Source organism: Triticum urartu, chromosome 5A (genome assembly GCF_056163025.1).
Source record: "Triticum urartu cultivar PI428250 chromosome 5A, HENAU_Tu73, whole genome shotgun sequence".
Lineage (NCBI taxonomy): Eukaryota > Viridiplantae > Streptophyta > Magnoliopsida > Poales > Poaceae > Triticum > Triticum urartu.
The window spans coordinates 406,141,383-406,158,587 of NC_141877.1; positions in this window are offsets into that span (position 1 = coordinate 406,141,383).

Genomic DNA, 17,205 nt, shown 5'->3' on the forward strand with positions numbered 1-17,205 from the left:
TTGTATGCAATGCAATCGCGCTATAATGCTTTACTTTATCACTAAGCGGTAGCGATAGTCGTGGAAGCATAAGATTGGCGAGACGACAACGATGCTACGATGGAGATCAAGGTGTCGCGCCGGTGACGATGGTGATCACGACGGTGCTTCGAAGATGGAGATCACAAGCACAAGATGATGATGGCCATATCATATCACTTATATTGATTGCATGTGATGTTTATCTTTTATGCATCTTATCTTGCTTTGATTGACGGTAGCATTATAAGATGATCTCTCACTAATTATCAAGAAGTGTTCTCCCTAAGTATGCACTGTTGCGAAAGTTCTTCGTGCTGAGACACCACGTGATGATTGGGTGTGATAGGCTCTACGTTCAAATACAACGGGTGCAAAACAGTTGCACACGCGAAATACTCAGGTTATACTTGACGAGCCAAGCATATACAGATATGGCCTCGGAACACGGAGACCGAAAGGTCGAGCGTGAATCATATAGTAGATATGATCAACATAGCGATGTTCACCAATGAGACTACTCCATCTCACGTGATGATCGGACATGGTTTAGTTGATTTGGATCACGTAATCACTTAGAGGATTAGAGGGATGTCTATCTAAGTGGGAGTTCTTTAAGTAATATGATTAATTGAACCTAAATTTATCATGAACTTAGTACCTGATAGTATCTTTCTTATTCATGTTTGATTGTAGATAGATGGCCCGTGCTGTTGTTCCGTTGAATTTTAATGCGTTCCTTGAGAAAGCAAAGTTGAAAGATGATGGTAGCAATTACACGGACTGGGTCCGTAACTTGAGGATTATCCTCATTGCTGCACAGAAGAATTACATCCTGGAAGCACCGCTGGGTGCCAGGCCTGCTGCTGGAGCAACACCAAATGTTATGAACGTCTGGCAGAGCAAAGCTGATGACTACTCGATAGTTCAGTGTGCCATGCTTTACGGCTTAGAATCGGGACTTCAACGACGTTTTGAACGTCATGGAGCATATGAGATGTTCCAGGAGTTGAAGTTAATATTTCAAGCAAATGCCCGGATCGAGAGATATGAAGTCTCCAATAAGTTCTATAGCTGTAAGATGGAGGAGAACAGTTCTGTCAGTGAGCATATACTCAAAATGTCTGGGTATAATAATCACATGATTCAATTGGGAGTTAATCTTCCAGATGATTGCGTCATTGACATAATTCTCCAATCACTGCCACCAAGCTATAAGAGCTTCATGATGAACTATAATATGCAATGGATGAATAAGACTATTCCCGAGCTCTTCTCAATGCTGAAAGCTGCGGAGGTAGAAATCAAGAAGGAGCATCAAGTGTTGATGGTCAACAAGACCACTAGTTTTAAGAAAAAGGGCAAAGGGAAGAAGAAGGGGAACTTCAAAAAGAACAGCAAGCAAGTTTCTGCTCAAGAGAAGAAACCCAAACCTAGACCTAAGCCTGAAACTGAGTGCTTCTACTGCAAGCAGACTGGTCACTGGAAGCGGAACTGCCTCAAGTATTTGGCGGATAAGAAGGATGGCAAGGTGAACAAAGGTATATGTGATATACATGTTATTGATGTGTACCTTACTAATGCTCGCAGTAGCACCTGGGTATTTGATATTGGTTCTGTTGCTAATATTTGCAACTCGAAACAGGGACTACGGATTAAGCGAAGATTGGCTAAGGACGAGGTGACGATGCGCGTGGGAAATGGTTCCAAAGTCGATGTGATCGCAGTCGGCACGCTACCGCTACATCTACCTTCGGGATTAATATCAGACCTAAATAATTGTTATTTGGTGCCAGCGTTAAGCATGAACATTATATCTGGATCTTGTTTGATGCGAGACGGTTATTCATTTAAATCAGAGAATAATGGTTGTTCTATTTACATGAGTAATATCTTTTATGGTCATGCACCCTTAAAGAGTGGTCTATTCTTATTAAATCTCGATAGTAGTCACACACATATTCATAGTGTTGAAACCAAAAGATGCAAAGTTGATAATGATAGTGCAACTTATTTGTGGCACTGCCATTTAGGTCATATCGGTATAAAGCGCATGAAGAAACTCCATAATGATGGGCTTTTGGAATCACTTGATTATGAATCACTTGGTACTTGCGAACCGTGCCTTATGGGTAAGATGAAAAAAACACCGTTCTCCGGTACTATGGAGAGAGCAACAGATTTGTTGCAAATCATACATACAGATGTATGTGGACCGATGAATGTTGAGGCTCGTGGCGGATATCGTTATTTTCTCACCTTCACAGATAACTTAAGCAGATATGGGTATATCTACTTAATGAAACACAAGTCTGAAACATTTGAAAAGTTCAAAGAATTTCAGAGTGAAGTTGAAAATCATCGTAACAAGAAAATAAAATTCCTACGATCTGATCATGGAGGAGAATATTTGAGTTACGAGTTTGGTGTATATTTGAAACAATGTGGAATAGTTTCGCAACTCACGCCACCCGGAACACCACAGCGTAATGGTGTGTCCGAAAGTCGTAATCGTACTTTACTAGATGTACGATCTATGATGTCTCTTACTGATTTACCGCTATCGTTTTGGGGATACGCTCTAGAGACGGCCGCATTCACGTTAAATAGGGCACCATCAAAATCCGTTGAGACAACGCCTTATGAACTGTGTGTTGGGTTTCGTAGTAATTTCAAAAAAATTCCTACACACACGCAAGATCATGGTGATGCATAGCAACGAGAGGGGGAGAGTTTGATCTACGTACCCTTGTAGATCGACAACGGAAGTGTTAACTTGGTTGATGTAGTTGTACGTCTCCACGGCCCGACCGATCAAGCACCGAAATTACGGCACCTCCGAGTTCTAGCACACGTTCAGCTCGATGACGATCCCCGGACTCCGATCCAGCAAAGTGTCGGGGAAGAGTTCCGTCAGCATGACGGCATGGTGACGATCTTGATGTTCTACCATCGCAGGGCTTGGCCTAAGCACCGCTACAATATTATCGAGGACTATGGTGGAAGGGGGCACCGAACACGGCTAAGAATATGATCACGTGAATCAACTTGTGTCTCTAGGGGTGCCCCTTGCCTCCGTATATAAAGGCTCAAAGGGGGGGCTGGCCGGCCAAGAGGAGGCGCGCCAGGAGGAGTCCTACTCCCTCCGGGAGTAGGACTCCCCCGCTTTCCTAGTTGGAATAGGATTCGCGGAGGGGGGAAAAGAGGAGAGAGGGGAGGAAGGGGGGCGGCCCCCTCTCCTTGTCCTATTCGGACCAAGGGGGGGAGGGGCGCGCGGCCCATCTATGGCCACCTCTCCTCTCTTCCACTAAGGCCCACTAAGGCCCATATACCTCCCGGGAGGTTCCAGTAACCTCCCGGTACTCCGGTAAAATCCCGATTTCACCCGGAACACTTCCGATATCCAAACATAGGCTTCCAATATATCAATCTTTATGTCTCGACCATTTCGAGACTCCTCGTCATGTCCGTGATCACATCCGGGACTCCGAACAAACTTCAGTACATCAAAATGTATAAACTCATAATATAACTGTCATCGTAACCTTAAGCGTGCGGACCCTACGGGTTCGAGAACAATGTAGACATGACTGAGACACATCTCCGGTCAATAACCAATAGCGGAACCTAGATGCTCATATTGGCTCCTACATATTCTACGAAGATCTTTTATCGGTCAGACCGCATAACAACATAAGTTGTTCCCTTTGTCACCGGTATGTTACTTGCCCGAGATTCGATCATCGGTATCCCATACCTAGTTCAATCTCGTTACCGGCAAGTCTCTTTACTCGTTCCATAATACATCATCCCGCAACTAACTCATTAGTTGCAATGCTTGCAAGGCTTCAGTGATGTGCATTACCGAGAGGGCCCAGAGATACCTCTCCGACAATCGGAGTGACAAATCCTAATCTCGAAATACGCCAACCCAACATGTACCTTTGGAGACACCTGTAGAGCACCTTTATAATCACCCAATTACGTTGTGACGTTTGGTAGCACACAAAGTGTTCCTCCGGAAAACGGGAGTTGCATAATCTCATAGTCATAGGAACATGTATAAGTCATGAAGAAAGCAATAGCAACATACTAAAGGATCGGGTGCTAAGCTAATGGAATGGGTCATGTCAATCAGATCATTCAACTAATGATGTGATCCCGTTAATCAAATGACAACTCTTTGTCCATGGTTAGGAAACATAACCATCTTTGATTAACGAGCTAGTCAAGTAGAGGCATACTAATGACACTCTGTTTGTCTATGTATTCACACATGTATTATGTTTCCGGTTAATACAATTCTAGCATGAATAATAAACTTTTATCATGATATAAGGAAATAAATAATAACTTTATTATTGCCTCTAGGGCATATTTCCTTCACTGTGGTTTGGCAAGAAACCAAAGTTGTTGTTTCTGAAAGTTTGGGGCTGCGATGCTTATGTGAAAAAGCTTCAACCTGATAAGCTCGAACCCAAATCGGAGAAACGTGTCTTCATAGGATATCCAAAGGAGACTATTGGATACACCTTCTATCACAGATCCGAAGGCAAGACTTTTGTTGCTAAATTCGGAAACTTTCTGGAGAAGGAGTTTCTCTCGAAAGAAGTGAGTGGGAGGAAAGTAGAACTTGACGAGGTAACTGTACCTACTCCCTTATTGGAAAGGAGTACATCACAGAAACCTGTTTCTGTGACACCTACACCAATTAGTGAGGAAGCTAATGATAATGATCATGAAACTTCAGAACAAGATACTACTGAACCTCGTAGATCAACCAGAGTGAGATCCGCACCAGAGTCGTACGGTAACCCTGTTCTGGAAGTCATGCTACTAGATCATGATGAACCTACGAACTATGAAGAAGCGATGGTGAGCCCAGATTCCGCAAAATGGCTTGAAGCCATGAAATCTGAGATGGGATCCATGTATGAGAACAAAGTATGGACTTTGGTTGACTTGCCCACTAATCGGCAAGCAATTGAGAATAAATGGATCTTCAAGAAGAAGACTGACGCTGACGGTAATATTACTGTCTAAAAAGCTCAACTTGTCACAAAAGGTTTTCGGCAAGTTCAAGGGATTGACTACGATGAGACCTTCTCACCCGTAGCGATGCTTAAGTCTGTCCGAATCATGTTAGCAATTGCCGCATTTTATGATTATGAAATTTGGCATATGGATATCAAAACTGCATTCCTGAATGGATTTCTGGAAGAAGAGTTGTATATGATGCAACCAGAAGGTTTTGTCGATCCAAAGGGAGCTAACAAAGGGTGCAAGCTCCAGTGATCCATATATGGACTGGTGCAAGCCTCTCGGAGTTGGAATAAACGCTTTGATAGTGTGATCAAAGCATTTGGTTTTATACAGACTTTTGGAGAAGCCTGTATTTACAAGAAAGTGAGTGGGAGATCTGTAGCATTTCTGATATTATATGTGGATGACATATTACTAATTGGAAATGATATAGAATTTCTGGATAGCATAAAGGGATACTTGAATAATAGTTTTTCAATGAAAGACCTCGGTGAAGCTGCTTACATATTAGGCATTAAAATCTATAGAGATAGATCAAGACGCTTAATTGGACTTTCACAAAGCACATACCTTGACAAAGTTTTGAAGAAGGTCAAAATGGATCAAGCAAAGAAAGGGTTCTTGCCTGTGTTACAAGGTGTGAAGTTGAGTCAGACTCAATGCCCGACCACTGCAGAAGATAGAGAGAAAATGAAAGATGTTCCCTATGCTTCAGCCATAGGCTCTATCATGTATGCAATGTTGTGTACCAGACCTGATGTGTGCCTTGCTATAAGTCTAGCAGGGAGGTACCAAAGTAATCCAGGAGTGGATCACTGGACAACGGTCAAGAACATCCTGGAATACCTGAAAAGGACTAAGGATATGTTTCTTGTTTATGGAGGTGACAAAGAGCTAATCGTAAATGGTTACGTCGATGCAAGCTTTGACACTGATCCGGACGATTCTAAATCGCAAACCGGATACGTGTTTACATTAAACGGTGGAGCTGTCAGTTGGTGCAGTTCTAAACAAAGCGTCATGGCGGGATCTACGTGTGAAGCAGAATACATAGCTGCTTCGGAAGCAGCAAATGAAGGAGTCTGGATGAAGGAGTTCATATCCGATCTAGGTGTCATACCTAGTGCATCGGGTCCAATGAAAATCTTTTGTGACAATACTGGTGCAATTGCCTTGGCAAAGGAATCCAGATTTCACAAAAGAACCAAGCACATCAAGAGACGCTTCAATTCCATCCGGGATCTAGTCCAGGTGGGAGACATAGAGATTTGCAAGATACATACGGATCTGAATGTAGCAGACCCATTGACTAAGCCTCTTCCACGAGCAAAATATGATCAGCACCAAGGCTCCATGGGTGTTAGAATCATTACTGTGTAATCTAGATTATTGACTCTAGTGCAAGTGGGAGACTGAAGGAAATATGCCCTAGAGGCAATAATAAAGTTATTATTTATTTCCTTATATCATGATAAATGTTTATTATTCATGCTAGAATTGTATTAACCGAAAACATAATACATGTGTGAATACATAGACAAACAGAGTGTCACTAGTATGCCTCTACTAGACTAGCTCGTTAATCAAAGATGGTTATGTTTCCTAACCATCAACAAAGAGTTGTTGTTTGATTAACGGGATCACATCATTAGGTGAATGATCTGATTGACATGACCCATTCCATTAGCTTAGCACCCGATCGTTTAGTATTTTGCTATTGCCTTCTTCATGACTTATACATGTTCCTATGACTATGAGATTATGCAACTCCCGTCTGCCGGAGGAACACTTTGTGTGCTACCAAACGTCACAACGTAACTGGGTGATTATAAAGGTGCTCTACAGGTGTCTCCAAAGGTAGATGTTGGGTTGGCGTATTTCGAGATTAGGATTTGTCACTCTGATTGTCGGAGAGGTATCTCTGGGCCCTCTCAGTAATGCACATCACATAAGCCTTGCAAGCATTGCAACTAATGAGTTAGTTGTGAGATGATGTATTACGGAACGAGTAAAGAGACTTGCCGGTAATGAGATTGAACTAGGTATTGAGATACCGACGATCGAATCTCGGGCAAGTAACATACCGATGACAAAGGGAACAACGTATGTTGTTATGCGGTCTGACCAATAAAAGATCTTCATAGAATATGTAGGAGCCAATATGAGCATCCAGGTTCCGCTATTGGTTATTGACCGGAGACGTGTCTCGGTCATGTCTACAATGTTCTCGAACTCGTAGGGTCCGCACGCTTAAGGTTTCGATGACAGTTATATTATGAGTTTATGAGTTTTGATGTACCGAAGTTTGTTCAGAGTCCCGGATGTGATCATGGACATGACGAGGAGTCTCGAAATGGTCGATACATAAATATTGATATATTGGAAGCCTATATTTGGATATCGGAAGTGTTCCGGGTGAAATCGGGATTTTACCGGAGTACCGGGAGGTTACCGGAACCCCCCGGGAGGTATATGGGCCTTAGTGGGCTTTAGTGGAAGAGAGGAGAGGTGGACAGGGCTGGGCCGCGCGCCCCTCCCCCCTAGTCCAAATAGGACAAGGAGAGGGGGCCGGCGCCCCCCTTCCTTCTCTCTCTCCTCTTTCCCCCCTCCCGAATCCTATTCCAACTAGGGAAGGGGGGGAATCCTACTCCCGGAGGGAGTAGGACTCCTCCTGGCGCGCCCTCCCTAGCCGGCCGCAACCCCCCCCCCCTTTTATCCTTTATATACGGAGGCAGGGGGCACCCCTAGACACACAAGTTGATCCACGTGATCATATTCTTAGCCATGTGCGGTGCCCCCTTCCACCATAGTCCTCGATAATATTGTAGCGGCGCTTAGGCGAAGCCCTGCGATGGTAGTACATCAAGATCGTCACCACGCCGTCGTGCTGGCGGAACTCTTCCCTGACACTTTGCTGGATCGGAGTCCGGGGATCGTCATCGAGCTGAAAGTGTGCTAGAACTCGGAGGTGCCGTAGTTTCGGTGCTTGATCGGTCGGGCCGTGAAGACGTACGACTACATCAACCACGTTGTGCTAACGCTTCCGTTGTCGATCTACAAGGGTACGTAGATCACACTCTCCCCTCTCGTTGCTATGCATCACCATGATCTTGCGTGTGCGTAGGAATTTTTTTGAAATTACTACGAAACCCAACATCTTTATGGTTTCCACAATTAGGCTCATGACTTTGAACTTCTGTGGTACATCAAAGATGTGAAGCAAGTTAATTGCATGGCCTCTGATCATCTTGTGATCACCTGACTTTGGCAAGAGAGTGTGCTTGTGGATCCAGTTGATTGTTGGCAATCCTGACAAATGTACTAATCCAAACTTGTGTGTCTCAAGAGCGGCATCCGGGATCTCCTTGTACATGTGTGCCATGGTGTTGTGATCCTTCTTCTTCTTGGCATAGACATCCAAGTCATCTTCATGTTCTTCTGGGGCATTGATCAACCTAGCCCATTCTGCAACTGTTGACTGGTACCTAGTGCCTTCAGACATCCAGACAATCCTTCCATATGGGTATAAGTGAGCTGTGGAGTAGGACTCCATGATAAGCTCATCATTCCATTTTGTGAGCTTCTGAGCCACAAACTCGTCAACTCCACAAGCCTTGAAGTTGTCATATACACCAGGGAAGTGATCCTCATTTTCTTCAATGAATTTCCAATCAACCCATCTCATGTCACACACTATTGGCTTCTTGTCAAGCAAGATAGTCTCATAGAAGTCCTGATGTTCCTTTGTATGGAACCTGTAGTCCACAGCATTCATTCTCCTGGTGGCATATGGATCTGACTCTCTCCATAGCCTTAGACCAGAGTCCTTCCTGACTTTCATGTTCTCTGCAATTGGATGAGCATCATCGTGGTCTGGAATTTTTTGCTTCAATTTCCTCAAGACAATAGAATCATCTTCTTCTTCCATTGCAGCTTCAGGCATTGGGGCCTTGTTTTTCTCTGCTACTGGGATGTTCTTGGTGCTCCTCTTGGGTGCAATTTTGGGTTTTGGAGCAGCTGGCTTAGAAGTTTCTTTGGGCTTAGATGAAGCATCCCCTGATCTTATGGCATCTCCCATAAGCTTCTGAGCTTTAGGTGCTGGTGCAGCATCCTCTTCCTCTTCCTCTTCTTCAGTGTCTTTCATTATTGAAGATCTCCCAAGCACTCTGGCAGTGGTCTTGTTGACCCTTTCCTTCCTTTTCTTTTCTGCCACAACCTGCTCTTTGGGTGCAGATCCCAAAGTCTCTTGAGTAGATGTTCTGGCTTTTGACATTGGAGCTCTCTTGGCAGGAACCTTTTGCCTCATCCCTGGCTTAGTGGCAGCAGTTGTGCCATATTCCTTTTTCAGGACTTTCCTCTTTGAGGTGGCTTCTTCTTCCTCAGCCACATAGTCCTCATCCTCTGACTCTGAGGTTCTTTTCTTGCTGGCCCTGGTGGCAGCCTTTGGCAGATTGCTTGGTGTGCTCCTACTTCCATCATCTAAGCTGCTAGAGAGACTAGTGCCCTCACTCAAGTGAACCTGTTCCTCTGACTTGTTCTGACTGTCACTCTGATCTGACATGATGCAAACACTGACAGCAGACCCTGTGAATAGATTATAGATGAGGTAGAGTGGATGAGCATCACAAAGTACAGAGGTTTTTGCAAAAGAATGAGTTAAAAACATAGTTTTAGTTTTCCACAGGAAGCATTTCGGATCTACCGATTTGCAAACTGGGTGATACCGAAGCAGCTTCTGGAACCTAAACTAGTGAACTCGGTAAGACCGAGTCACAGTTCGGTGGCGCCGAGACTGCTAGGGTTTCACAAAGTGCTGAACTCGGTCACACCGATTTGCAATTCTTGGACAGACCGAGAATCACATATGCAATGGCCTGAGCCAAATCGGTGGAACTGATTTCATCAACTCGGTCGGTCCGAGATGGTTTCGGCAGAAACCTAACCCTAAATTTTCAATTCACGACTAAACTACGAAGTGTTTTGGATGGATAGATTGATCTCAATCGTGGCAAGATACATGGCAAAGCAATGTGCCGGGGAATCGGAGTTTGAACAACACAAAGTTCAAGTCCATACCCTAGTTCGGTGATGAACTTTCTACGGCGGCAACGGCGAAGACGATCCCATTGACGGCGGGGGAGAACAGCGACAGGAGGCGGCTGGCGATGAGGAGGATGATCCGGAGACCCAGGGAGGCAGAGCAGGCTAAGCGCGGGAGAAGAGGTTCGGAAAGTTTTCCAAAATTTGGGTCGCGGATATATATAGCCTGACTCTGTCGGTGTGACCGAGTGGAACAGCTCGGTGGCACCGAGATTCATAACTGCAAGCAGTTACTGAAACTCGGTGTGACCAAAAAGTTCAAATCGGTTGCACCGAGATTGAAAACCTAGATCGACTAAGTGATCTCGGTATGACCAAAATGGATGAATCAGTGTAAGTGCATCTAATGCCACCCCTAGTTGGTTTTGGAGTATTGACGACAAACCTGGTTGAGGGACTAATGTGTTTGTGAGAATTCCAGGATAACACAGGTAGAAGTCCCTCATTGATTCGGTTTTCCTACCAGAGATGACCCCTAAAAATGTATGAAGACATTGAAGTCAAAGGTGGTATGTGAAGACATTCACATTGAAGACTATGACAAGAGAAGACATCGCGTGAAGACTATGGAGCGCGAAGACTTAGTTGTTTCGTCGTTCTTTTTCTTCTTTGTTGAGTCATAGGAACCACCGTACTGCTAAGTGGGGTCCAAGAGAACCAGTCAGAATGACTGAAGTGATGCTTAACCAAAATCATATGTCTTCGAGCGAAGACAATGAGAGCAAATCTTATCTAGAGCTGGATAAGTCAGCTTTGCTTGTAGCCCAAGTAAAGTTGTCGTGTGTGTTTGAAATCTGACCGTTGGAACACGTGTTAGTTCCTTAGTGACCCAGGGTCATTTCGGACAAATCAGGTCGGGTTGCCTAGTGGCTATAAATAGCCCACCCCCTACCACCATAAACGGTTGGCTGCTCAGAGTTGGTATACGGCTTTTGTCGTTTGAGAGCAACCCACCTCGAAGCCTTTGAGAGAGAATTCCTTGCGAGGATAAAGCCCTAAACACCCAGAGCCAAAGAGTGTTAGGCATCACTTAAGTCTTCCTGTATGTGTGATCTGAAGACTTATTACACTTGAGGACTGTGAATCCTCCAGCCGGTTAGGCGTCGCGTTCTGAGCATCCAAGAGTCATTGTGGATCGCCGGTGAACGAAGTCTGTGAAGGTTTGGAAGTCTGCCTTGAAGACTTACCAGAGTGATTGGGCGAGGACTGGGTGTCCTTAGCTCAAGGGGAATAAGGTGAAGACACAGTCTTCTGAGTTGAATCTCAGCATCCCTAACCAGACGTACAGTTGTCACAGCAACTGGAATTGGTCCAACAAATCATTGTCTTCAACGAGTCACCAGTTCTATCCTTCCCATCTCTTTATTTATAGTTGGTTCTTGTGAAGTCATTGTCTGCTTGCTTTATCTTTTGTCTTCACTGAGTGACTGCTTCTTCTGATTGGCTTCATACTATCTTCCTACCTGATCCATACTGCCATTAGTCGTTGTGCTTTCACTTCATTGAATACTTGACTATGGCTTGCTTAGTGTAGTCTACCTTCCGCTGCATGGTAATAGGTTTATTTCTATTGTTCGTCTTCGAAACTCCCATGTTTTGAAGACTTTCTTAAAAATCGCCTATTCACCCCCTCTAGTCGATCACTAGCACTTTCAATTGGTATCAGAGCAAGGTACTCCCTTGTTCTGTGTGATTCGGTTTAACCACCTGGAGTTTTAGCTATGTCGACTGCAGGGATAATCAAAGTCTCCGTTGCGTGCCCAGTCTTCGATGGAACTGAATATCCCTACTGGAAGAATAAGATGCGCATGCATCTTGAATCCATTGATGTCGACCTCTGGTATGTCGTCAAGAATGGCGTTCCCAAGGCTGGTGAAGGAGTCACTGCTGCTGATGTCAAGAAGTTCGTTCAACTGGACTCCACTGCCAAAAACATCATCTGTGGTCATCTAACCAAAGGACAGTATGGCCGTGTGAGTTCTCTGGAAACATCTAAGCTAGTCCAGGACTGGCTCTCCAAGGTCAACGAAGGCGTCTCAACTCAGAGAGATCAAAGAATCAGTGTCCTTCGCAACCTCTTCAACCGCTTCAAGAGAAACGACAATGAGAATGTTCAGCTCACGTTTGATCGACTCACTGACATCACAAATGAACTTCAAGCCCTTGGCACTACTGAGATCACCAAGCATGAAGTCGTCAAGACACTCCTGAGATCACTTGACAGCTCGTTTGACACCCTAGCCCTGATGATTCAAGAATGTCCTAACTTCAAGACACTCGATCCGTCTGACATACTTGAAAGGCCCAACACACATGAGTTTCAGCTTTCTGAGAAAAGAGACATCTACGGTCCCAACTATGGGCGAACTCGTGCCCTGAAGGCAAAACCTGTCTCCTGATCTGAAGAAGAATCTGACAGCAGTTCTGATGATCCTGAAGACATTGGAAAGGAGCTTGCTATGCTTGTGAAGAAGTTCCAAAAATTCACCAAGAAGAAAGGCTTCAGAAAGTCTTCATGATCAAGCTCTAGGAATGATGAAGCTTCTGCTCATGACTACAAGAAGAGAACATGCCACAAGTGCAAGAAACCTGGCCACTACATCTCTGAGTGTCCGCAGTGGGACAATGAGAACAAGAAGAAGAAGAGCAAGGAGTATGATTCTAACGACAAGAAGAACAAGAAATACTCAAAGTCTTCTTCCAAGTCTTCCTCAAAGTCTTCATCACACAAGAAGAGCTCATCTGGCAAGGCTCGTGCGTTCGTTGGCAAGGAAATGGATTTAGAGGAGGAGTCTGCTTCTGAGGAGGCGGAGGTGGAGTGTGAGGAGGAGTCCGATTCTGGCGTTGCAAGTCTGGCTACAACATACGTTGCCAAGTCCATCTTCAACACTGAAGACAATGGCTTCATCGCCGACATCGATGCAAATGACAAGGACTGCTCCGCTCCCACCTACTGCTTCAGGGCACGCGGTGCCAAGGTAAACACACGCACTACTCATTATCAAACATCCAGTGAAGATGACTCTGATTGTGGTTCCAAACCCAGCTACAAAACACTTGCTAAAATTGCAACTAAACAACAGAAAGCTATGGAACATATTCAAAAACTGTTAGACAAAAGCGATGACCTGTTAGACGCTGAAATGACTCGATCTCAGTCCTTAATTGAAGACATAAAAAATCTTCATGTTAAGTATGAGGAACTGGAAAGTCGTCATGAAATGCTCTCAACAACTCATGAAAAGCTTTCCTATGATTATCTTCAAAGGAAGCAAGATCTTGAGAAATTGAGAGCAGCTCATGAAGATCTTCAAAAGGAAAACGAGTCACTTTGCGCCAAACAGATCAGTTCTGCTCAGGAAGGATCTGAACCACCATGTCTTAAATGCATTGAGCGTGACAATGCTACTTCTGTTGCTGGATGTTCTACTGCTGCTACTATTGTGATATCTTCAACTGTTGATGTGGTAACTAACCCCTCTACTGAGGATACCACTGCTATTGCTGATGAAAATGCTAGGTTGAAGACATTGCTTGAAACAGGGATGTACAAAAGTCTCAAAGGGCATCAGACACTATGTGATGTCCTCAAAAGGCAGATCCTGAACCGAAACCCTAGGAAAGAGGGTCTTGGGTTCGAAAGGAAAGTGAATGCTGATGGCTCTTACTGGAAACCTGAGCAGTACCCCAAAACCACATGGGTTGCTGCAAAGGAACCTTCAGTGGATCCATCCACCCTGTCTGGCTTCACTTGTGCTAATCCCATTGTTATTGATGAATCCTTTGATGCAAACTATAAACTGTTTAAGAATCAGAATGGTGAAGTGTTTGCCAGGTATATTGGTACTAACTGCAGGAATGGGCCACCTATGAAGAAAGTCTGGGTGCCAAAAAAATGGTTGGAGAATCTTCCTGTGAATGTCGTTATGACACCACAAGTGAAGAAGACAAACCCCAGACTACATGCTTCATATGGTCCAAAGGCTTCATACAGACAAAGGACTCACCTGAGTCGCACTAACGCAAATGTTTTGCAGGGAAACCATACTCAGGCCTATGAATATGAGCATGTTTCATCAAACCGCCATGTTCATAAGACCAAGAACTACTCTGCTTATTCTTATGAGTACTATTGTCCACCTGCAAGACTATTTGCTAGGGCTCCAAATCCAAAGTTCTCAGATGCTGCACTTTGACTCATTGCTTTGAAGCCGCCCTTGAAGATGTGGGTGGCTAAGAAAGCTTAACTCTCTTTTGCAGGGAAGGGTCTCCAGCCGAAAATCAAATTCGTCTGAAGCTATTGTTGGGGACCTTAAACATCTTGTAGGGTGCAAGATCAAATGCCCAAATGGTCTTATTATGTATTTTGTTCCTGAATCGCTTGCTACTTGCCCTATCAGTCCTAACCTCGATCTAAGCTTTCATAATCCACTTGCTCGTCAAATGTTTATGCTTCACAATTCTCTTCATGAAGCCTATCCCCCTAACTACACTGTAGGGTATGACACCAGCTGCTTCAGAATGGATTATTGATAGTGGGTGTACTAATCACATGACTGGCAAGCGAAGTCTTCTCATGGACTCAACTTTACGTCCATCTGACAAGAGTCACATCACATTTTCTGATACTGGTAAAAGCAAGGTATTGGGTCTAGGTAGATTTGCAATCTCAAGGGATCAACACATGGATAAAGTGATGCTTGCTGAATCTATTGGTTTCAACTTAATGTATGTCTCAATGCTTTGCGATTTAAACATGATTGTGATATTTCCATCTGACAAGAGTCACATCACATTTTCTGATACTGGTAAAAGCAAGGTATTGGGTCTAGGTAGATTTGCAATCTCAAGGGATCAACACATGGATAAAGTGATGCTTGCTGAATCTATTGGTTTCAACTTAATGTATGTCTCAATGCTTTGCGATTTAAACATGATTGTGATATTTGGAAAATATTGTTGCCTTGTTCTAATGGAATCTGACAAGTCTCTAGTCTTTGAAGGGTATCAGAAAGATGATTTGTACGTGGTAGATTTCTCAGCAGGACCACAGCTTATCGTATGTCTTCTAGCAAAAGCTTCAGAATGCTGGCTCTAGCATTGGAGGCTAGGGCATGCTGGCATGAGGAACTTAGACACTCTTGCAAAGAAGAAACATGTCATAGGCATCGAGGACGTCAAGTTCAAGAAGGATCACTTATGCGGTGCCTGTGAAGCAGGAAAGATGACGAGGGCCAAGCATCCCTCGAAGACAATCATGACAACGACTCAACCCTTCGAACTGCTCCACATGGACCTCTTCGGTCCCACTCAGTACTCAACTCTTACTACTACTGCTTGTCTCTATGGCTTTGTCATTGTTGATGACTATTCAAGATATACTTGGGTGCATATAATCCTCTACAAGACTGAAGTGCAGGATGTCTTCAGACACTTCGCCAATCGAGCCGTGAACAACTATGGCGTCAAGATCAAGCACATCAGAAGTGACAATGGCACTGAATTCAAGAACACTGGCCTCGACACTTATCTTGATACTTTGGGCATCTCTCATGAATTCTCAGCTCTGTACACGCCACAGCAGAATGGCGTCGTGGAATGCAAGAACAGAACACTTATTGAGATGGCCCGGACGATGCTCGATGAATACAAGACTCCAAGAAAGTTCTGGACTGAAGCCATTGATACTGCATGCCATATCATCAACCGTGTTTATCTTCACAAGCTTCTGAACAAAACATCCTATGAGCTCCTCACTGGTAAGAAGCCAAATGTCAGTTACTTCAGAGTATTTGGTGCTAGGTGCTGGATCAAGGATCCACATCACACTTCAAAATTTGCACCGAAAGCACATGAAGGTTTTATGCTTGGATACGGAAAGGACTCGCACTCCTACAGAGTCTTTAACCTCTTTCACTATAAAGTGGTTGAAACTATCGATGTGCGGTTCGATGAGACTAACGGCTCGCAAAGAGAGCAACTGCCAAATGTGCTAGATGAAGTTCCATCCAGTGAAACCATCAAGCTCATGGGAACTGGTGAAATCATACCGTCTGAAGCTTAGCCTGAAGAGGAACTCATCATCTCTGCACCTGATCAACCTGAAGACAATGCTCAGCCTAAAGACAATCCTTCTAACGATGACAATGATCAGCAAGAGCAAAATCTACGTCCTGTTCATCCTCGTGTTGCAAATGAAGTACAGATTGAGAGAATAATTGATAGCATCAATGCACCAGGTCCACTCACTCGTTCAAGGGCAACACAGCTAGCAAATTTCTGTGGGCACTTCGCATTCGTCTCAATATCTGAACCTAAGAAAGTTGATGAAGCCTTAATGGAACCTGAATGGATTCAAGCTATGCAAGAAGAGCTTCAACAGTTTGAGTTGAATAATGTATGGGAACTGGTCAAGCGTCCTGATCCTCGTAAGCACAATATCATAGGCACTAAATGGATATATCACAACAAGCAAGATGAGCATGGTCAAGTTGTCAGAAACAAAGCTCGTCTCGTTGCTCAAGGATACACTCAAGTTGAAGGAATTGACTTCGATGAAACATTTGCTCCCGTGGCTAGGCTTGAAGCTATACGCATACTGCTGGCCTATGCAAATCATCATAACATTCTTCTGTATCAAATGGATGTGAAGAGCGCTTTTCTCAATGGCAAGATTGAAGAAGAACTGTATGTTGCACAACCGCCTGGCTTTGAAGATCCAAAACATCCTAACATGGTTTACAAGCTCAACAAGGAATTGTATGGCCTCAAACAAGCCCCTCGAGCTTGGTATGACACACTCAAAGACTTCCTGAAGAGCAAAGGCTTCAAACATGGTTCCCTGGATCCCACTCTCTTCACGAAGACATGTGGTGGTGAACATTTTGTGTGCCAAATATATGTGGATGACATTATCTTTGGCTCCACCAACCAGAAATACAGTGATGAGTTTGGATATATGATGCAAGAGCAATATCAGATGTCCATGATGGGTGAGCTGAAGTTCTTCCTTGGTCTTCAAATACGACAGCAACGCAACGACAT